This window comes from Lasioglossum baleicum, chromosome 13, assembly GCF_051020765.1.
Source record: "Lasioglossum baleicum chromosome 13, iyLasBale1, whole genome shotgun sequence".
NCBI classification, from domain to species: Eukaryota; Metazoa; Arthropoda; class Insecta; order Hymenoptera; family Halictidae; genus Lasioglossum; species Lasioglossum baleicum.
Genome location: NC_134941.1, coordinates 2,207,288 through 2,232,173, shown reverse-complemented (window position 1 = coordinate 2,232,173; position 24,886 = coordinate 2,207,288). Strand labels below are relative to the sequence as shown.

General features: G+C 35.9%; 1 protein-coding gene across 12 annotated transcripts in view; it reads left to right on the top strand.

Annotated features, from left to right (window-relative positions):
• Positions 1 to 636: 636 nt before the first annotated feature.
• The window catches only part of LOC143215469 (lachesin), a 653,313-nt gene continuing 629,063 nt past the window's right edge, over positions 637 to 24,886 (top strand). For all 12 annotated transcript variants that reach the window (XM_076437612.1, XM_076437613.1, XM_076437611.1 and 9 more), the window contains exon 1: positions 637 to 1,369. The gene's annotated coding sequence lies outside the window, so the exon portion shown is untranslated. The remainder of the gene's footprint in view (positions 1,370 to 24,886) is intronic.

Genomic DNA, 24,886 nt, shown 5'->3' with positions numbered 1-24,886 from the left:
GCGAGGGCGCAAGACAAAACCGCGAACGAGACACGTTGACGCTATTATGAGCCGGAATATGGGCAGAGACGGAAGAGCAGAGAGGAGGAAGTGTAAATGACACGCAGGAAAAGAAGAACAGGAAGTAAAACTCGGCATGGTTGAAGAAGAAGAGGGGCAGTATTGGTTGAGGGATCAGGTGAGAAGGTGTTGGTATGGGGGTCAGAGAGAAATATGCTCGCGCACTAGTTTGCGCGAGATGCGGGACGCGGGGCGCGGGCGCGAGACGAACGACGAGGGTCGTGGGATGTGAGGTGTGAGACGCGAGACGCGAGGTAACAGCGGGGTGAGGATTGAGACGCGTTTAGCGGGCGAAAGAAAGGCAAAGCAGATGAGAGTGAGAACATGGAACTGTAGAAGAGGAGGGCTAAGAAGGAGGGAATGTGAACGAAAAAGGGTGAAGAAAGAAGAAGCAGGATAAAGGGGTAAACGAGAGCCGAAAATCAAAGCGAGAAAGAGAGAAGAGGTTTTGTGGGTTGGAAGAGCGACTGCGTGGAAGAGGGAGAGCGTGGGTGGAAAGGTAGACGGAGAGACAGAGAAGAGAAGAAGAAAGAGAGACGGCGCGAAACGGAGAGGGAGAAAAGTAAGGACGGGGTTGGTTCGGCGAGCTCAGTTACGCCGCGCCCCTTGCGAAGAGCGCTGTGCTTCACGGGTGAGATTACGGTGTCTTTACGGTTCGAAAACAGTTATTCCCACCACGTTTCCGGCGCGTTAATAAAACGTTCGAACGCTGTGCATGCTCCACCATCGGCAACAAATGTACATTTCATTCCATTAATGCAACCGATTCTATGTTGTTTTAAAAAACTTTATTCAGTATTCGTAGTACAAGTGTCAGTGAAATGTGGTCAATCTGTGATACGGTGACAAAACGATTTCATTTAATAACAGTGTGCAGCGAGTGGAGATATCACGAATTAAACATGACATAGAAATTTCTTTGGCAACGTAAAGTGTCTCGATTCGAGAAGTGATTCAAAACTGTGTTTTCCAGCATTAGAGACAGTTCACTTGTTATAAATACTTGGTGAAAAGTGGAAATAAATTAGCTGGACACTGTGCGATATTGGAAAAGGGATTATAATACAAATGTGTTGATAACCAAGATATCGGTTTAATCGACTTCTGTGGATCGAGTTTGTTGAAAATGTGTGAAATAACTTTTGTAATGTGACGGGTTTTCGGGGAAATGAAAGAAGTGTTTTGAACAATGGATGGTATAATATGTTTCGTTAAATGTCTCGCGTCTAACACCTCTTGGAGATTGGGTCACGTTAACAAAGGTGTCCAGCATCGAGAGACCTGGGGAATTCGTAACCAGAAGAAAGCGGTATGCAATGAAAAAACTAAATCTTCTTGTTACATTGATTACTTTTATACCTATAATGGCGCAACATAACAATAACAAGGAGTTACTAGATTCGTTATCGAGTTTTTAACATTATAGAATGCGTTGCAATGCCAACTTGATTCGCACAACATTCTGAGAAGAAATTATTTTCGTTTGTTTCTTAAAAAGTTATTTGTTAAAGGTTTGTAGTGAACATTTTATGGTGGCCACACACTAATGTTCGCGAGAAGTCAATGAACGAATCGAGAACTCTGTGCACAAACACTTTTGAAGTTTACAGAAAAGTCTGGACTAGACATGTGATAATGCAATGAGCGATTTTTAAACGATGAAGCCAGTTTAATAAATAGATTAATTAGAAAACAAAGGTGAATTTGAAAGCTTTACCAATATTCGGCAATGGACAAAGATTATTGGTTAATGATTATTCGACTAGAGAAAGATTATTGGTTACATTATACACATTATTAATCAACTGATAATTGTTAAAACGTATTAACACACGTTCTGAAATCATGTACAGGCGCTTGGATGTTACAGCTCCGAACATAGTTCGCTGTTCGCGGAAGAGTAGAGCTGCTCAACACTCACTACTATTTGTAAAAGTATCCACTCAGCCAACGACCAGGGATTTCGATTTGTTTGTGAACTGCTTACGAATACCATTGTTTACATGCGTTCAGCATTATGCGTATTTGTCGGTAATTGATTATAATGTGCCATTAAGTGTGCAATTATTCCACAGAGGAGTTTCAGCCTTTTTAAATTAATAATAGAACCAAGAAAATTCTACTTTCTGAATGTTTATACAGGTTACACGTGGTTACCAATTTGCAATTCGTTGTAGAAAACGCGACATACGTATATGTATACTAATAGATATCGAGGATCATTGTAATTCATTTATAAAACATTATCAACCTCAAGTCTCATATTTATATAGGTTTGAATATTTAAATCAATTAGATCAATGTGTTAATTACGATTTAAACAATTCTAGATCAAACGTCTTTCGACGAACGTTATGCGTGTTGCATACGTGTTCATCACGTGCTTCATTAACTGATGCCAATTTAGAAAACCAGCTAACAAAAGATGTGCAACGTCGAACATAAATATAGATTTACAAAGATTAAGTGAAAGAAAGGATAAACAAACATCTCTCATTAATCAAGACTTGAGAGTTAACTATATTGAATTATAGTATAACAATAAAGTTTTATTCATTTTGTATTTGTATTACATTTTTTAATCACTCATTCCGGATTCCAGCCCTCCCTGGGGGGACGGACGGGGATATGCGGGGCTCCCTCTGGGCGCCCGGGGTTAGGGTATATTCGCTAACTCCGCCACAGTGACCATCCGTGGGCTAAATACGAAGAGAGCCATAATCTCGAACTAAATGCCACTGGCCTCTCTTCCACCACAAGATATCCTCGGGGGGGGGGGGTGAAGCTCCTCCCATTAAAACGTATTCTTAGAAAGGACACCTACCCTCCAAAACATTTTACCGCCTCCAGATTTGTCCGACAATAACTTTGGCCGACAACGCCTTTAACCGAAAACGATTTTGACCGACAACGAATTTGATCCACAACGACTTGAGACGACCACAGTACGATAATACTATGATAATACATGTAATACATATGATAATACATACTGTGGTCGTCTCCAGTCGTTGTGGATCAAATTCGTTGTCGGTCAAATTCGTTGTTGATCAAATTCGTTGTCGGTTAAAGGCGTTGTCGGTCAAATCTGGAGTCGGTGAAAACCGTGTAGAGGAAATTTGTGTCGGTGATTTCCATGGGACCCTATCAGACCACCCGCCTGGTGTCTCCCCTCCCGCGGGCCGCTCGGCTGAACACTTCGAGGCCCACCATGTAATCAGTGGTGAGATATTGTGCAAGCTTTCGTACGCATGTGCATCCGAAACAGCAACGTATCTATATTACGATGATAAGGTAGTGGAGCCCTGGGTCAGTTATATTGGCGGGTAAGTACCAATATTTTACGGAGTGTTGAAGGTACCCCATTTTATCGAGAATTTTACTTTACTCAGACTAAAATCGCCGCGCATGCGCGAGAAAGCTTGTAGTATATCTCACCACTGCTTGTAATGCTCGGCGGTCCCCGACGCGACGCGCGACGGCCCCGTTCCACGCTCTGAGAAGAAGGACCCGTACTTTCCTCCGGTCGCAGGAAGAGGTCGTCGGAGACGTGTTCCTACTCGCCCCAACCCCAAACATCGCCCCAAAATCACCGGCGGCAGCCGATCGTCCAGGACGGGTCGGGTCAGGTGTGTAGAAAGGACCCGCTCCGTCGCGCCGGTACGACCGGCCCGCACACCACGGGGGTGGATCCAATACAGGCACCCACTCGTGGCGGTGGAGATCCGAGCTTAGCTCCTCGTATCACCGCTACGTCTCTGATTGGTATGTTTTTCGTCGATAACTCCTGAACAAAGCCGCAAAGGAAACAGTTTCTTCAAATGACCTGAGGAATCACCCTGTTTTCAAGGAAGTACAACATTTTTGGAAACTCAAAATCAGGTATTTTCAACAATTTAAATGAATTACGTCGTAACATATCATAAACGATAAAATAAATAATTAAAATCACCTAATAAATGATAAAATAAATAATAAAATAATAAATAAATGAAAAATAAATAATAAAATAATATATAAATGAAAAATAAATAATAAAATAATAAATAAATGAAAAAGAAATAATGAAATAATAAATAAATGAAAAAGAAATAATAAAATAATAAATAAATGCTAAAACAAATAATAAGTAAATAAATACTTTTGTTGAATTTATTTTTTTATAGGAGGATGTTATTCGGAACAGTGAAGTAGTTAGCATTGAATTTTTAATAATAGTAACAAGAATTTTCAAAATAAGTAGAGTTAGTTATTCTTTCATTTATAAATGTTGTATTTACAAACTAAAAGTGATTTTCGTTTCAGTTTTTATTATAAATATTTTTTATTTTTCTAAATAAAAAGAATGTTTTTAATTTTAAATAGTTTTGCTTATTTGCGTTGTCCAACATATGATAATTATACATTTCAATCAGAATATAAATCGCACGTGGATACGGGTAGAAACTGGGACACGCTCGTGAGCAGAAATGCACAAGCATCTCCATTTTCGTTCAGCAGAAATAAATACATTTTACACTTCATATTAAATTAACTATTTCTCAGTTAAAATGGCTGAAAATTTTTTTCATTTAAGTTTAGAGGAAGTTTTTAAATATAATATCTAGTAAGTTCTTGTCGATTATTGCATAAATAACTAATAAAAATCTATTTCTGCGATAACACAACTCTTCCTTGATCTGAAATAGAGACATTGATTACGCAGTCGTCATCCTCAGAGTAAGTTAAACTTTACTTATTGTGTGAAATATATTGTTATCTATTGGGTTGAAGACCAACATAATACTGTTTGACTTGAAATTTAATACTCTTCCGATATACAGGGTGTCCCAAAATTCCTGCACATCCGGGAAATGGGAGGTTCCTGAGACCATTTCAAGCGACATTTTCCTTTGCAAAAATGTTATCCGCGGCTTTGTTTAGGAGTTATTAACGAAAAACGCGGACGAATTACAGCGCGACCTAGACGCGAGTTGGCACAGTCGGCCCGGCGCACAGTGTCACGAGCCATTGACAAAAATCGGAAAAGTCACTACTTCATATCGATTGAAAACTATGTTCATACTATGTCAAAATGTCCAAATAAAGAATTTTTTGAAAAAAATATTCAAAAAATTCGATAGGAAATTAATTACAAGCGAATCGGTAAGCGAAAATTTGGAAGATGAAATAGTACATGAATTCATAGCGTAACTTGTTTACGTTGTGTTATGAACAAAAGACGTTTGTAAGAAATAGTCTTTTTAGAAAATGATGGCTAGGGGTTGGCTAATTATAATTCATCTTCAAAAATTTTGTAATACTTATGCGTTATTTAATAATTAACCTGAAATGAAACCATTAAGTTTTATTGGTTCCCCTAATCTTTAGAAGAGGATTTAAAAAAACTCCCCAAAACACCCCGGAGATTTTTTTGTGTTGTATTATAGTAAGATAGTATATTTTGATATTATATAAATTTTTATTGCGAAGTCTTGCCAAAAACAGAGTTATTTAACAAAATATGTAGCAAGAACTGGTCAGCAGCCGATTACGCGGATATCCACTTCTAGAAATATGAGATTCGACTACGGTTATTGAATACATAAAAGAATTTTGATATTACATACATTACAGATACGATTAAATAAATAAAAATTAATGTCCTAATAATCATTGACAATTATTGACAAGAAGGTAACATCCTCCGATCTCGCTGATTTTTTAATATTGTCCACGTCATCACTCCGAATAATGCTGTAAATGTTTTACTCGCCGGTAGTTGTTTATAAAAAAGTTATTAAAAAAGTTAATCTACTTTTTATATATTTTAAAAATACGTTTCACATTTTCTCATAGAGAGTTAAAGTGTGTAAATTTTCCCGCAGTAAAATGAGGGTATTTACGAATTCTGATAGCTTATATTAATAATGATACTTAAAAATTGTAAATACTATGTACTCGTAAGTTTTGATTAAGCATGACTGCACATTTGTTTATAAAAGCGAATTATGATTAAAGAATGTTTAGACCAGAGCGAATAGTCCTACTTTTAGTTAGTTGCGGCAGGCATAGTAGAGAAAGAGTGTGTGTGTCGAGGAGGCGAATGTTATAAGAGTTTAAAACGATGTTTCAGTTTCGGAAGAACTGAACTGAGAATTCATCTACTGAAAACCAGCAATAAAACAAAATTTTGTTTATAAATATCGTTTTACAATGTTTAAATAAATTACTATATTTATAATAATATCATGTTCAGATTGCTCTCAATATAAATGAAAAACCCCACTTTGTTTCATGTCTCTATCATAAACAGAACAAAAGTTATTGAATTTTGTCCAAAAAAACAGGCATTTCGTGACACTGTGCGGCGCGCCAACTGTCGATTGGCCGACTGTGGCAACTCGCGTCTAGGTCGCGCTCTGATTGGTCCGTGGTTTTTCGTTAATAACTCCTAAACAAAGCCGCGGATAACATTTTTGCAAAGGAAAATGTTGCTTCAAATGATCTCAGGAACCTCTCATTTCCGGCTGTTGAAGGAATTTGGGACACCCTGTATAGCAGAAAAAATATAACCCTATTTAGATGAGCAAAAATGACCTTGAAAATTTTGGAACCTCTATACATTCAAGAAAAAATGTCCTCTCCACACCCAAACCCCCTACCAATGAACCAATCAATGATGTCAGTATTAACCCTTTGCACTCCGAATTATTTTTCGATTTTGTTACCAACAACTCCTTCCTATTTCAAGTGTTTTATTTGAAATTTACTTCAAAGGACAGTTCCTTGCCTGCTACTTACTTTAACTAATTTTGTTTACTAATTATATTAAATATAGCTCTCAAACTTTGTTGTAATTTATATTTGCGGAACTTATATTTGTGTTTAACTGAAAAATAAGAAATTAAATAAGTAAAGGAAGAACCAAATACACATAAAAATCCGTTTTATTTACACTTCTCTTTCTCTGATAACGAGTCACACTCGAGAAAGAAGTGCAAAGGGTTAAACAATTTTTCATTAGACGTATCATTTAAATTATTTGAGGTGTGCACGTTACGTGACTCACTCCGAAATATCTGTGGCGGATGTATGTATGAAAGTGTGTACACACATCGATGTTCACTGACACTGCTGTGATTTCGTTGAGTCGCGAACGGAAAAACTCATAAGCCTGCAAAGAGAGAAAGAAGAAGAGAGAAAAGAGAAGAGGGAAAGAGTATACGAATCTGAACCTCGTACTGCACGAGCATGAACGTTACCGACTGTGTTGGATTCTAGGGACGAGAGGGTGAGTGTTCGCCATAGGGCGAAGGGATGGCCGTTTGGGGGCCAAGGGGACTGGGGAACTGAATGGTTCTCAGCTTCTGTCGAACCGTCTAATCGTACGTACCTATCTGGGACGGATTAAACGATCGAATGGGGTCAAAGCGTCGAGCACGCCTATGTTCTCGAAGCCATAAATTGCGTCATCATTCCGCAGTACGCGGTAGTAATCGCGTTCATTGTACCTCGAACGATTTGTCTCGAATTTCGAATCTGATACAGCCACAGTAAACAGACTTTCCTCCACCACAACACACACACACACAGTGATAAAAATATTCCACTTATAATGTCATATCCTACGGTGGCTCCTATTTTTGGCTTTTCAATTTCTTTACGGGACCCCGAGGATTGTTCTAAATAATTTATAAACAATCTTTTATAATAAATTTTTTTAACCTTTAATAAAAGAAATATATTAAAAAGAAAGTAAGTTCTGAAAGTTCGAAAAAGAAATACACATTTTTCATGCTTGTTTATTGTTAAAAGATAATGGAAACACACTCCAGTTTTCAAATTTCAGAAAAAATTTGTTGATTTTGGTCCGACATTTTTTTCAATATTTTTGAAAACCGTTTGCGTTTTATGAAAAAAGTACTACGAGTTAAAATACGCTTCCTGTCCAGATCTACAGGGTTTGTCTAACATATTTTTCGATAAGGTAAATTATTTAAAAGATATTCGAGAAGAATTATTTTATGAGCATTTAATTAATTGTTTTAATGTTTAAGGGCCTTGGAGAACATTTTCCCCGTTATCCGTTGTTTTAATTGTTTGGAATAATCCTGGGGGGTGCCGTGAAAAAATTCAAAAGTGGAAAATACGAGCCACCGTAGTTCTCATTCAAAGTGAAAAGGTCCATCGTACCACACCAATCATGTCTTGATAAAGAAGTTGTTATCCAGCACAGCCATTATTATTTTTCTTGCTAACGAATTCTTGTTAATAATAACGAGTTGGTGATACCGTGGTTTGTTAAATAGCAGAGAAAACAGAACATGAAATATGAGCAATGATATTAAACCAGAATAAAAAGGAGGGATGTAAGTTACGAAAAGTTACAAAAAGCTTCGAAAAAGCAGAGGTTGAGCGAAAGGGTTATGAGAAACTGAAATGAGTAGAAATTACACATGATTTGGAAAGCTGCAAGTAAAATGAAGTATATGCCGAATTTGCTGATGTTTAATGGCAAAATTATGCGAGTAGGGACGAAACGGGATTCGTCACGAAAGTTGCTTGGATTCTCGACGATAGTCGTACGGTTAGCAATTCAGTGGATGTTCTAGAACGGTCGGATGCAAACTCAAGCCGAGAATGTTCGTAGCAGCTCCGACTTCCGTTATTAGCATACCTATCGATAATGACCTCTCGATCAACATATTTATCATTCTGCTCTGGTACGAAGATAACACTTCAAATTCCTGAAATGTCTTTTGGTAGTTCTTGTTACATGAAATATAAAAAGCTTTCAATTGTTTCTTTCAGTTATTATTATCTTAGAATTTGACTACGATTTTTAATGTTTTTATTAAAACGAGATTCACAGTTGAGCTGGGGCAGTAATGAATTTTTGCTTATCTTTTACAACCGATATTTCTTGCCCCAAATTAATTTCATAAAGTTTGGTTCACTTTTGATAATCGAAGGTTGATTATCGCACAATTTTGAATTGTAATGTCATGCACAACAATAGGCAGAATTCAATGCGCCAGTATCGGTAATTCGTTGCAAATATCTTGGAGCTAAGCGAGTGCATGCCTTATAAAGTCATCGCAAAATCAAATACAGTTAAATACATGCTTCGTTCGAAAACTTGTGCGAACACATATAAATATCTGGTTTAGACCAAACGTACTGTGTGTACGCCAAATGCTCATAGAAGTTGTGAATATTTCGTACGAGCATATTCTGCAATTTCCAATACTAATCGGTTCGTTTGTAGAATATCACTATCTTGGAGTTTGAAACGTTCACCATACAGTAACGAGCATAACTGATTCAACACACTTTAAATCAGAATAACTTTTTCATGAATGGACCAAACGACTTCAATTTCTCTGTAAGGCTAGAAGAATTAGTTTAGTAAATGACGTCTAATAAATAAGTTGAAAAAATGCATTTGGTCGGACTTGCGAAAAAAAATAGTAAAAATTGATTTTTACTACTTTTTTAGCTGGGGGCCAATAACGAAAATTTAAAAGGTGTGTTTGTCAACTCGTATAAATTATCAAAAGTGGTAAAACCTGCAATTTTTCAAGACTTTTGGCCTTTTTACTACTTTTGATCGATTATAACTCGTAAACCAATTAACCAATTTCAAAGAAATTTTCAGTGCGTATACAGGATGTCCCAAAATTCGTGAAAATTCCGAAAGGGGGTGATTCCTGAAACCAGTTCAAGCGACATTTTCCAAATTTACAAAAATGTTATCCGCGGCTTTGTTCAGGAGTTATTAACGAAAAACACGGACCAATTAGAGCGCGACCTAGACGCGAGTTGCCACAGTCGGCCAATAGATATTTGGCGCGCCGGGCCGATTGTGGCAACTCGCGTCTAGGTCGCGCTCTAATTGGTCCGTGTTTTGCGTTAATAACTCCTAAACATAGCCGCGGATAACATTTTTGCAAAGGAAAATGTCGCTTGAAATGGTCTCAGGAACCACCGCCTTTCGAGATGTTCACGAATTTTGGGACACCCTGTATATAATTTGTACGAGTTGACCAAACACACCTATTAAATTTGTGTTATTGGTCCAGCTAAAAAAGTAGTAAAAATCAATTTTTACTATTTTTTTTCGCAATTCCGACCAAATGCATTTTTTCAACTTATTTATTAGACGTCATTTACTAAACTAATTCTTCTAGCCTTACAGAGAAATTGAAGTCGTTTGGACCATTCACGAAAAAGTTATTCTGATTTAAAGTGTGTTGAATCAGTTATGCTCGTTAGTGTATATCGGTTCGTCTGCGCGTCTTAGCCTCTCTTGTGGCTCCCGGTGTTAACCGTACATTGATTCGTCCACAACAACTAACTTCCTGTGGCTTCCAGTGTTAGCTGTATACCGGCTTGTCGTAACGTATATATTCTTGCGGTTAATCGGCCATTAACAAATTCCGTAGTCTCTTTAGCCCCGTTTCTGTTTTCTTGCCCGAAGTCGATTTGAAATTCAGCTATTGCACATAGTTGTGTAATGCTCGCAGTAATGATAATACGTTATTCTATGTTATTAGTCAAATCCTCGATTAACTAATCGACGATAATAATAAACGATTGATTCAAAATTCAAGTTTTTAGCGAATACAAGTATAGAGAAAAATTGTTCAGAATGTTAACCTTGACAATATATGTCAAGGTCAAGGTCATCCGAGCTGCCTTCCCTAAACGCTATACTGGTATGAGCCGAATCGATGATGGTGGGGGATGTCAGATAAGCTAGGAGACCCGGCTCATTTGCCTCCCAGCCTTTGGAGGGTGTAGATCGCGCCTGAAGTGAGAGTGTGTTTAGTACTCGCGTCGAGAGCCATTATGCAGCGAACCAGGATGCACCCGGCCACATGTCGCGACGCCAGAAGGACCTTCGTTCAAAATATTTTAACATTTTGCACTCGTTGCTATTTTAACTTGAAAATTAAACATTTCTTTCGCGACCTAGAACAATTCCATTCCATGTTAATTTTTTTCTTTGTATGAATATGAAACTCTGATATGATAGCTCATACAATAATTAAATATTTAGTAATTGATTAGATATCAACATATTTAATAATGTAAACAATATTTTGAATAATGGTACAGCAAGTTTTAGCGGTAATTCTCTCTGAGTCACCACTCAAGTGTTAAGGTTTAATCATATAGAAATTCTTCCAAGGTCGCCACAGTTAACTGGTTAATCAATTATATAGTCACCATTCTTTTCTAATTGTAGAACTGATTTAATTGTAGACTATATAATTCTTTTTTACACTCCGCCGTGTAGTACCTACAGTTTGCGACATATATGAAAATCGGGCACGAACTTATGCAATCATCTGATACGAAGGTTCGACTATTAGGGTATTCGGATATGATGCATTTTAAACTACCATGAAGATCAAATACGGTGGTCTTCGAAGCATAGGCACATCAAAGGCACAGAGATCAGATAAACGTATGAAACCAATTAAATTCTCGATATTGTAGATCGATCCTTGCGACACACGGAGTCAAGTTATCGACAAGTTTCACGCTTTCAAATGCAAACTCCTTGAAAGTTCACAGTTTCTCGAGTTTCATCGACAGTTTTGACTTCGTCGGTCGCACTGGTAACTAGCCAAAAAACGTGTGCTAAAACTTCCTCGCTGGCGTTACGGTGACGAGTGCACTATCTTTCATGTTAGTCTCCGAAAAACTCTTTCGATCAATCACGAATAAAAATGCAGCTCTTAGAATACCAACTAGGAGCTATTTACATTTTGATAATATTTTTGGCCATGATTTACTAGTAAAAGAAACTTCTATCATATAATGTGACTTGTTATTGGCAACGTAAAATTTACAATAGTAATATTGTTTCTTAATGAAATCTTTGGTCCCGCTAATAAAAAGTATTGTATAAACAGAAGTTCGTTCAAAGCCGCAGTTTAAGAAAAATTGTTCAATATTTTTACTCTATTCTCTACTGTCTGAAAGTTGGTATCAACTTTACTCAGAGACGTAACTAGCAATCAAAGCGCCTGTGGGCCCAGTCAACAAAAAATAGAAATGCGCCTTTTCTTATTACATCGTGCATACAATGATGGGATATGCAAGTGTCCCAAAAATGTTCAATTACCATGAAATAGGTGGTTCCTGATGTTGAAGCAACATTTTCCTTTGCAAAAATGTCCGCTTCGCCTTTGTTAACGTGTTATTAACCCCTAGCCCTACAATATCGTGTCAGATTCGTGATCAAAATTCTAAACAGAGTCTAATAAATATGTATGTTATCAATTTCATTTAAACCGAACTAAAATTTTTTTGTTTTATTAAATGTACAGCTATTGCAGAGCATATAGGTATACAATAGATATACATTTTCTCCTTTTTTATGAAATTACGATCTAAAAAAAAGTTCTAGTCACTGAAACCGCAAAATAAATCGAAAGGCAAGGGGTTAAGGAAAAACACGGGCCAATTAGAGCGCGACCTAAACGCCTGTTTGCAGGGATGGTCCGGCGCGCGAGCAGATTCTACTGAGCGAAGAAGTGTTGATGTCACGCCGCGATGAAGCAGTGAAAAAGAGAAGGAGCAGAAATTGAAAAATTCTCTGAGATTCGTTTATAGGTCACTAAAAGTCACAACTGATCCAAACTTGAATAAAATCCGAAAATTGTCTCATTTCGCGAGGAATGACCCAAATCTGGTAACCGATTACCAGTGATTTGTCTGGTATTGCAGCAAAAATCACAACAATCAGGTAACGTGATCGCTAGACTGCCGATTGCATGCATTTGTAGCAAAAATGAGTAGGTAGGAATTTTAAAACGGTAGAGATATTTAAAAAATTTATAGAAAACACCAGTGTATTATTTTCAACTTGTTCAAATGATTAACCCTTTGCACACGGTGCTGTTTTAACTTGAAAATTAAACATTTCTTTCGACCTAGAATAATTCCATTCTATATTAATTTTTTTCTTTGTATAAATATGAAATTCATATAATACTCCATACAATACTTAAAGGTTTAGTAATAGATTAGATACCAACATATTTAATAACGTAAACAATATTTTTAATAATGGTACAGAAATTTTAAGTGGTTAAAATAAGAACCACAAATCTGTTTGGCTCCTGTTCCTTGCAATAACATCAGCCAACATTCATTTTGCATAAAAATCCACAGTCTAGCGATTAGTTTAAATATAAATATTAAAAACACACATATTAGTCAAATTGTGACGATCTCGGCGCACAGGTTCGGTCAATTATGAAACACAGCAATTTTGCAAATTAATTAGACACTCTACGTTTCGATCCTGATGTGGATCTTTTTCAAGAGTAATAAACTTTCGTTGTTTGTAAATGTTTCGCCATCCATGATATAAAATAAATGTGATTGTTACTCTTGAAAAAGATCCACATCAGGATCGAAACGTAGAGTGTATAATTAATTTGCAAAATTGCTGTTTCATAATTGATCGAACCTGTGCGCCGAGATCATCACAATTTGATTACCAAAATTACGATCGATAATCACATTTAATTCACACATGTTAGGTTTGGATTGACAAGTCTCTGAAGGTATTCTCTATTACCTCGGCTCGAACAATGCTGATTTTCCGCAAGATTTTTCTGAAGAATTTAGGAAGGGCATTATGCGTGTCGGTAATGCACGCAGTAGCACGACTACGAAAACGACGCGACGCGACGGGGTGGTCAGACGAAAAACAGGATACAAGAGGGACCGCTGTAAGACTAGAATTTGTGGCAATCACAGAGGATATTATCGAAATAATTTACCATATTCTGGAAATTCTCGTCTTATCGTAGACATTAGTCACAGATCGATACGTTGATTGAAGCTATCGAATGCATTCGGGAACTGAGAGAATTTTCAGCGTACGAAAATAGTTTGTTTGGTAAACGTTGCTTCAGTTCGCGAGTCGGGACTCCATTTCGGATTGGCAACCGGATGAATGTTTGATGCACACTCTGCATCTACCTTGCTTGCAGATTGGCGTAGTATCTTGCCAGTAGAACGACAACCCTGAGTCGATGGAAGATGCAAGACCTCGAGGTTGCGGTCTTTCAAAGGCTGCGTATAGTTCTCGCAGTCCCTTGGTCTTCGAGTGCCTCCCATTGTCTCACGGGAACTAGTTTGTGCTGACTGGGAACGTATTAACGTATTTGATAGATGTCTGGCATGCTTGCGTGTATTTTTAAATGTGCGTAGGGAAATAAATGCTCATGTAAATCGATTTTTTCTTGTGGCAAATAACGAATGGCTTGGACGATGGAATTGTAGGTTCAACTTGTCTAATTGCTGAAGTTAATAACTTGTATATAGGATGTACCAGATAAAGTGTTGCAAGCTGTTTTCACGGAATGTAATGAAGATATCGACTTTTGTTGTTATCTAAGGAGGACATAACAATTGAAATTGATTTTGAGAATATATTTACAGGCAAGGCAAGCAATCTAGCTGCAAGCTATGTACAACATACAACTTGGTAATGCGAGGACGAAGAAAGATGACTTACAAAGTGCTTAGAAGTCCAAGGATATCATTTTGAACATTTAATACAATGTAGTATGTGATAATATCAGATGATTGCGTAAGTTCGTGCCCGATTTGAAAATAAAATTCTATTGTCAAATTTTAAATTTTAATTGTAGAAAAGAATGGTGAATATATACATATTTGATTAATAAAGCTGTATTCTACAATTAGAAAAGAATATGGTGACTATATAATTTTTTTACACTGCGCCGTCGCACAGTGTGTCGTCCAATGGAAAAAAGTCCGAAAATCAAAGTGTAAGATCGGCAAATTTATGTATCCTAAAATGTTCGTAACACTTTCTATGTTCTAAAACTGCCTTAAATTTTAACTGAATAAATCAATTTGTTATTAAAATTGAGGCTGAAACTTTACTGTCAAATTCCGTGCATTTTTTTAAACATGCGTCCCTCGCAAGCTATTTGGTTTTTTAATTTGATTTTTACAGGGTGTGTGTTTAACATTATAAGACCTTCAATCTCCCAAAAATTTTTTTTTAAATAATCGCAATTTGTCCTAATTTTTTATGTTTAACATTTATCATCTTTGATTAGAGTTTTAAAAAAAGTACATCAAAGTACACCCGTGAATTTTTTTACAGTAATTGGTGGCATATTAAACTTTAATTTCGCGTTGGTTTAAATCTGCTCACATTTGCTCAAGCGAAGAAAATAATAAAAAACCATATTAAGACGCTCGCGCTCGGCGGCTTTCTGCGTAGTCTTTCGAAGAAATTTGTTGCAATTATTTTTAAACGCATTCCATTTGATAAGTACTTACATATGTGTTCAATTTTATTCTTATAAATTATATATTTAGTTTTAAAATTGTTTAAATATTTACAATCTTTCAATTGAGTATTAAAGAAAGTACCAATAGGTTCCTTTGAGATTTTGTATTATATTAATTTAAAGCACATTAGACTTGATATGACGGTCGACCTTAAGTGCATAAATATACACAAATGTTAAAAATAGTAGAAATTTATGTTGACGTTGAGACGCGTGCGTTCGCCGTCCACGCCTTTAACGTAGTCTATCGAGTTCCTACTTGAGTCCGCGCGAAACGATAAGACAATATGTTTACTCATTATGTTATTCTAAATATACAGTCCATTATTTTCAATTGTTTATACGATAGCCGTCGTGGTCAAAAGTATCAGACGTGAAACTGAAGCCGAACATAGTCAATCGCAAACGCGTCCAAGTAATTAATAATCTGTAAATTCATTTCCTGCAGTATTTATTTTTATTCTACATATTATATTTATAATATTCTGTAATTAGTATTTTTGTTATTGTGTGTTGTATTATATGTATATCATTTAGTTTATGCGTATTATTTATATAATATGTTCCGTCGTGGAACAATGACGACTTCAACAAGTCCATCGAAAATAACTCAATAAAAAAAAAACATAAAAAACAAAGTTGTCGCATTTGAAAAAAAAAATTTTTTTTTAAATAATTAGAAAAAAATTTTTTTTATATACCAATCGATTCGTCTTTGCATTTTATTTCAAAAAGTATTGAGGTACCTTACTCGAAAATTGTATAGTTTAAGAGTTATGACTTTTTTCCCGAATTCCCATATACTCGACACACTGTGCGTCGTGCACAATAGAGTTTGCGACATCTATGAAAATCGAGCACGAACTTCTGCAATCATCTAATATTATGAGATTTTTCATTCTTTTATTCGTTTCTTCAATGTTTTAATGCATAACAAATTGTTCGTTATACCTCTGCAACTATGTGCAATAAAAAGAAAGTTCAAGTATATTATTGAGTTTAATGAGAGGTATTGCAATAACAAAAAATCAAAAATACTTTCCATTTAAAAAAATGTTGGGCGCCCCCTTTCTCTCCCAAAAAATTAATTTAAAAAAAAGTTAATTCTATATCTTCATTAGATTCTGAGAAAGCAGCTTGTAATACTTTATCTGGTTCATTCTGTATATTACGACCCGCAATGTTGGAATTTTATGTGTTCTGTATTTTGCGCACTCGTAAATTCCGTTGTGCTCATTCGCGACTACGAGGTTCACTTATAATACTATTTACAAACTTCAGAACAGCGTATCTACAGCAGATCAAATATCTTAACGATGAATAATTGCAACATAATTAGTTAGTTCTTAAATTATGAAAATGTCAGATATGTCATGCTGTAGATGAAGTGAACTGTAGAATATTTGGCAAGGTAGTTGGTTACGGTTGGTTAAGGAACAGTTTTCCTATAATTTGCCGGTTTTGAATGCGTTAAACTTTCAATTTTTTTGACGTGGTAATTACAATATGATCTGTTTAACCGCGAAGATCAAACCTTACATTTGGTTTACTTTAGATCAAATTTAGATTTTGTTAAATACATGTATTTTTGATATGTTAATCGGTATTATTATCATTACCTTCCTTGTTAGTCATAAAAAATGCAGAATAATTAATTAATTAATTATTCGTTATCATTTGCATTAAACGCGAGGTTCTTTGAATTGTCTATTGTTTATCATTGTTACTGCCCTTTGTGGACAGATTGGTATGCAGAGAATACAGAATTATTGATGTCCTAATTAAAATTCTATCTAGTTTTTTTAGGGAGCAAACTGAGCAGCGAATGTAAAAGGAAGCTTAGAAAGTAGTTAAACATTCACAAATAGGTTTTTAAAATCGGTTGTTTACAAGGAATTACCTTACAATGTAATAAAAATCTTCGGCAAATTACAATTCTCCACGGGTTCTCGGCGAGATATTACAAAATCTTGTCCTTCTTAATCTCTTCTTACGTCGCGTCGCGTTACTTTCGCTTGGGAACGTCTATGTTACGCCATAACCCATAAAAGAGCTATTATATTCGGCCTTGTTCCATCAAGAGACATTTATTAATGCGAAAATTTCAATTTTGTTAAAACTCTGCAAGCTTGCAACAGACATCAAGAGAAGGATCGGGCAATGTTTCAGCCCAATTTCAGTTCTTCAGAGTGAAGGCAGACTCTATATAGTCTCAACCAGTAGCGTAAATACCTATGGTTATTTAAAAAGAATTATTAATTGTTTTGTTTATTACGTTTCTCAAATTAAATAGTCCCTATTAAAAGGAACAACTTCCTCTTGAAAACTTTTTTCCGATCTCTTGCGAGTTATAATGCAAAACCAAGAAATTACTAAATTCTCGAAAGTCGATTTCACTCTCTTAGAATGAACTATGGTAGCAAAAAATATTAAAATACATACAATTTCAAATTTTTAGGTTGGGAATTATTCCTTGTCAACTTCTCCCAAACTAACTCGAAATCCATCGGTGTTCAATATTTAATTGGAATTGGCAAAATCGGTAGATAATAAATATACAATAAAAGAAGAAATAAATCGGGTACTCTAGAGCACCAATTATTCTACAACATTGATCACAAATTCTACTCACGGCTTCTTTCTATGATTTTTGAGTTGAATTTTACTTCGTATCGCGCAAAAGAGGACAGAAACACACAAGATAGCCAGTCGGTTGGTGGCACTGGCGTATTTCATCTGCTATCACGATCTTGTAGTAATCTGACTTTAACTCGAATGAAAATGTTTCGGTAAAAGGAAAGGAAAGGTAGAGATTCCAATGAAGGAAAGAAAATCTTTGAACTGATTTGCATGGACAAGGACAGCGAGAAAATCCATGATCTATTCTGAAATGTATAACGTCAATTAATAAGGAAATATTTCTGAGCTCTGAGCTGATAGTATTTTCGGAAACTGCAGACACGAATGTCAGCTGTTCTTGCGACATCCGTCCCTCGTGTCAATCTGACACAATTAATAAGGACATGTGTCTAAGCTCTGAGTTGATAGTATTTTCGGAAACTGTAGATGCGAATAACAGCTGTTCTTGTAACATCCGTCCCTCGTGTCAATCTGACATAATTTTCCCGAAATAAGGTATACTGTTTTATTATTTGTAGGTAAATTTTTTCCTGGAACGGTAATTATTTTTCAAGTTTACGATATATAAAATGTATGTATTTTATATAAAAATTATTATTATTTATGCATTAGGTTGAGGAAAAAGAAATCCATCATTTCTCCGCTTGAGATAACGTAAAAATAATGGATTTCTTTTTCCCCAATCTAATATGTACATTTATTACATATGTTATTTATTTATAAAGATATATTTTATATATGTGCTCGTGCGCATGTGTTCGTTGTAGATTAATTTTGAAATCTTTAATATCGTAACTAGCCTGCTGATCTTTATGCAAAATGAAAAATGTTTGCATTGATTGCAAGACACAGGAGCGAATTAAAAATTTCTTTCTTCGGTAATTGTCTGATTAAGTTGAAGTCAATACGCTGATGTCTTTAAATCTTTTTAATATGTCCACTGCTTTTTGTGCTTACCGATTTTTGTCATAAATGCATAAAATCCGCAGTCTAACCATAACATTTAAACTAATTTCAAAACCAGGCAATTTTGCACAAAAGAAATTTAGTAAATTGCATGAATCAAGGATAATGCGGAGACTGCATAGTTTATAAGCTGATTAAATTAGCTGTACTTTTATTATGCTATCTTCCAGCCTTCATACTGCGAAGCAAATTAAATGTAATGTCGAGATACTGTTACACTCTGGCTCTGCAGAGAATACTTTTGATATCGGTCTTGCTATGTTTACTGGCTCGATTTATAATTTCTGTGTAAGAACAATTACGCAATATACATGCAATAAAACAGCAAAATCATAATTGCGAAATATTGTTTGTTCATATTAAATGATATATACTTGTCTTAAATAACATGTTCCTTTGAGTATTATTTCAGCGAATTATTAACACAAGCGCTACGATGATTACTTTCGCATTTCCGACAAATTAACGAAATTATACAGACCGTGGCCGGCGTAACTTTTTCTGATTATGCGCGTGTGCGAGTGTGCATGGGAAAAGAGGAATCCGTTGTGGCTATGTATAAGTAATGAATATAAGGGGTCTTTGTGGTAGCTGAATTTACAGGATACGGGTGTTGCACAAACGAACCACCCCGCTTAAATTGATACCGTTTCGTTCTATTTCGTTTGACCATGGCAAGCATCCAGACAATAAAGTTAAACACAGTCTTTGTAAAGTCAGTCTCACCGTAAAACACTGAAATTATGGTAAATACTATCGTGCCTTGCGAATGCAAAAGAGTGGCACTCAGGAGGCAGCATTATGTACGATATATTTAGTAACCAGTTGCTAAAGAAACTAATTTATTCTCGGTCATCCGCGCTGTAGAAAACTTCGTTAACTTTGAAATTGCTTTCCCATGTTCTCTATAACGAAACTTGTTTATTGTTCACCCAGTATCGAGAAGACTTCAATTTGCGTAACGAGTTCAGTCGGAACGAAGTTTGATCTCCGTTATCTTTTCTGTTTGTGTTGTTATTAACGTTTCGGATTGTTCGTTCAAATTTCGATGCAATGGCGATATACCGGGTGAGTCCGGGTAGCTTGTTTTCAGATCTTAAACAATACTTAAATATTGATTACAAACGAATCAAATTTTATTCCATCTAAAAAGAAACACATAGCATTCATATTTGTTAGACTTTGTTATAACCTTCATGACGAGACTGACTTGTTAAAATACGGCAAGGGTTGAGTACGATACAGAGATCACATTGGAAGAAACTTGTTCTTTATTTCGGCGCGTGGCATCGTTGTCATTGTTTCGGGCTTATGCCGATTTCTATGACAATGAAATACCAGAATGTCTCGAATGGAATCTCGATGAAATACTTCTGATGGAATTCGCAGAAGGTTTAGAATGACAATGGCGGAATGAGGTCGTGCAGTACTTCACTGTCGTCGTCGACTTGCAAGAGAAAGAGGGAGAAAACATTATCATTGACAAGAGTCAAGATATGACGACACAGTCTGGGATTTTAGAAAAACGGTCTGTGAACGAATTGATAGAGGCGCGATCCGATTTGACCACAAGGTGACACCGGCAAAGTTCAGTCGTTCAAACGAATGAATGGAAAAGGTCAGAATTAGGCAAAAGAAGAAAGTAGAGTCAGATCACAGAGAGTGGGAATTATAGGGGAAAGTTTCAGGCACTATGTATCAAAACGCACGTTTACAAATCCAATATGTACGCCACAACGCAGTATAAGTAAATTTAAATATGCACCGATAACGTCGTGCGATGTGGAGCGGTCATTTTCGGCGCATAAATTAATTTTGACAAACTAATTTTAGAAAAACTGATTGTAATTTATTGTAATTTGAATTACGATACTCCAGTATACCTGTGAAATGTCTGTTAATACTCAATATTGTACATAACACTTAATGTAATATATAATTAATATCGGAAAAATTTTCATATGTTTCGAGCATATTTGCATATTTTTCGTGCATATTTGCATGTTTTTCGTGCACAAATGTCATATGCATTTTGCATATTTATCGTGCATAAACTTCCGCAGTCTAGTGATGAGCAACCCGCGGACTGTAGTGGGCCAAAAGTGGAAACCTAATACAGTACTACGCACGGGCCGCAACGAACGCAATATTAAATATTTTGTTGTGTCGCCCAGCTCCAATTCCAGTCTGTCTTTATGCTGCGGTCTCTTAAGTGCCTTTTCAACGAATATTATTGCTGGAAGATCCAGGTACGGCTGGAAAGTGGCAGCGGATTTTCGATTTGGTGGCTTTAAATTTAGATTCGCTTGTAGTTGATCCGCCACGTCCTTGCGTAACTGTCATTGCAAATTATTAAATTTTAATGAATGTTCACTTTCATAATGTCTCTCTTAATATCTCTTAATTAATATTTTAATGTTTAATGTTATTTAACCCTTCCGGTCACGAATTATTTATTCCGGGAAAAAATCATGGCTTTGCGAAGCAGTTCTTTCAATTACATTATGATTTCTTTCTATGTCCTTATATGAGGACGCCATGACCGAATGGGTTAATGTTATTTAAAGTTTTTAATATTACTTAATGTTAATGTTTCTTCAACACAGATATTTTTCACTGCATATCAAACAAACAGCACTTTTATTTATACACCTAAAAAGATATTCGTATGTCCAACTATCGATAAACTGCCGATGTTTATCTTTAATATTGTGATTTTGAGAATCCGAGCTCATGACAAAATACGAAAATACTCGATCATTATATATAGTTCAGCAAAAACTGTCGAATACTAGACAAAACAGCCGGCAGGTACAGTAAATCCTCTATAAACGCAAAAGCCTTGGGGAGGTTCGTTTGCATTTTTTATGGACGGACACTATTTTTTGAGCTTCAAAGGCCGAGCCGAACGTAGAGAAGTACAGCGCGTGGAAAGAGAGACCGCACGCTGCCGAAGCTGTCCTCCCTTGCGCCCGAAACGTTCATCGTCAATTAAACCACTAAATACAGTTGAAATTATATCGTGTTTGGTCTTATTTGAATCAGAAAAATGTCTCAAATATATTGGTGAAACTTTCATAAAAACATAAGTGATAACAAAAAAGATTTTATATTGGTATTGCATCGAGAGGACGCGCGGGCCTTTGAACTGTGCCGACGACTGTGACTCTCCGCATCGCATTAGTGTGGATCACACCGATATACCCGAGCCGGGATCAGACTACTACAGTGGAGGGGATATTTTTTTGCGTTTATCGTGTACGGCCTTTTTGCGTTTATAGAAGATTTACTATAACAACAATGTATCGAAAATTGTGGACGATGTTCTGTGGGCAGCCGCGCTGCCGCAGAATTTATGCTGCTGAGCCAAGTGCGGCCCGCGGGTTGCCCATCACTGTTCTAAACAATTTGTTGCGTATAACATGGAACTGACAATAATATTAATTCTGTTTCTTTTCCACTGAAAAAATCGTTTCGGATATAATAAAATGATTCGTAGATAATATTATGATCTTGTGAATTTTCTATCACCTGTTTTTGAACACCTTCTATGCATAGATGAAATTATTGCTGCGAAGTAAAAAGGCCGAAAATCAGGGAAAATTGCAATTTTCACCACATTCAATCGATTATATTGGGTATGGGAATAAGTTTCCGCCCTTTTTTGTTGAAAAGAAGCGTATAAACCATACCCATAACGTGAAAACCTTTTCCAACAGTAGATCGATCAACGTTTAATTCAATTGACAGTTCTGCAAGTGTTTGACGTGGATTTTCATCACAATTAATGCTGGCAAATCTGTATTTTCGAATTTTTTGGCACACCATCGCAATCTTTGTCCCTTACGTCGAAATCATGGTTTTTAAACCGCCGAAACCATTCTTTACAACTTGTATTTGATCGAGCAGCGTTCCTGTAAAAATATAATAAATATAATATAGGAAAAATATAACACCTTTCTTTAAAACAAAATAATGCAACATGACTTCCCGCAAATGCTGCTCGCTTGGAACAAAAGTCGACAATTTTCACGCGAAAAATTGACTGCTATTCACGCTCCAAACAATTGCCACTAACTGCGTTTCGAAGCTTAGACATAGACCTTTCAAAAACATGTAATACGTTCCATTAAATACGCGATCGGTACTTAAGTACAATGACATCTGTCAAAAGGGCGGAAACTTATTCCCATACCCAATAAATCGTAAACCAATTGACCAATTTCAATGTAATTTTTACAACGTATATAATTCATACAGTTTCACAAAACACATGTTCTAAAAATCAATTTTTACTATTGTTTATCATAATTCCGACTAAATGCATTTATTCATCTTATTTATTAGACATCATTTACTAAACTAATTCTTCTAGCCTTGCAGAGAAATTTAAGTCGTTTGGTCCATTCATAAGAAAGTTATTCTAATTTCAAGTGCGTGGAAATAGTTATGCTCCTTAGTGTACATACTGAAAGGAAATAGAAGCAGTGTTGAATGAGAACTTTTAATATGTATAAGAAATATAAAACAAAATTAAACATTTCTTGCGACCTAGGATAATTCCATTCTACATATATGACCTCTTCCATTTTATGAATATAAAATTGATATAATACCTCATATGATATAATACTTAAATGTTTAGTAATTGGTTAAATCCCAACATCAGTAAATTTTTAGTGGCACCTTAGAGTCACCATTCGAGTGCTAAGGGTTAACATCTCAAGACACTCAAATCATTGGTCCAATTTTTAAAAAGTTATTCTTTTGTTATTATTTTGTCCGATATTGTAGTCAAAAAAAGACAATTCGAAGGACTATATAAAGGGATTTAATGCAAATATTTTATGTCCTCTCGACAATACGACTGGCAAGAGTAGAACAGCATAAATTCGTGAAACTTTCTGCCTGTATTTTGAAATTTATTCGTTATCGCGAAGAGACGATACTATCGAAAGAGACTCGGCCAAGAAGAAAGTAATGGCTAGAAAGAGGAAGAAAGACGGGAGTAAGGTAGAGAAACTAAAGCTGCCAGGGATGGCAAGTGGGTAAAAATATTGCCGACGTTGTCGCGACGCTGTCGCTAGCTAGTTCCTGAATTAATATTTCAGACTTAATTTTCTGCGCGTGATCCGAACACCAAGGATGCTTAGCATGACGTTTTTGGGTCGGCTAACCAAGCTTGTCTCGCTTGGTTGTTACGGACATTCTCGAGTGCCATGTAAATCGACGCCACGTTAGCGAGAATAACACTTATGGTCGTGCAATAGCCATTCTGGGTATTCTAGATAGATAATGCTGCCATGCGCGGATTCGAGATCCTCCCGTTTGGAAATGGTTCAAGCCCCTTTCGAGATCTAGTTTCACGGGTCGGTGACTTGTCCTTGCCCTACTAATCTGATACTCTCGGGAAACAACAACAGAAATAAACAAAACGACTCGTTAGGACACTAATTAAAAGTTTAACAAATAGTACATCAAAACAGAAATTTTCACAACTTTCTCTTTATATTAGGTTCTGTAATAAGTCCGTTCATGTTTGTTGTACGAAGATTTCTTAAACACAATACAACAAAATATAGCATGTGTAATATTTTCGCAATCTCCTTAGTCATATATTTTGGATTTTCAAAGATTAAACTCATAGTTTTATCCACATTAATAGTTGATTACTGCCATTCCTTTTTCGACGTTCCGTTCTTTTTCAATGATCCGTTTGTATGATTATTTTTACAATTTCCATATATTCTAGCTTCCGAGAATCACGATCAATATGATTATATTGTCAATATAAACTATAAAATCTCTTAAGACAATGAAATGCACTTAGTAACTATTTCACATTATCGTTTAACTCAAGAAAACCGTTTTTGCTTTGGGAT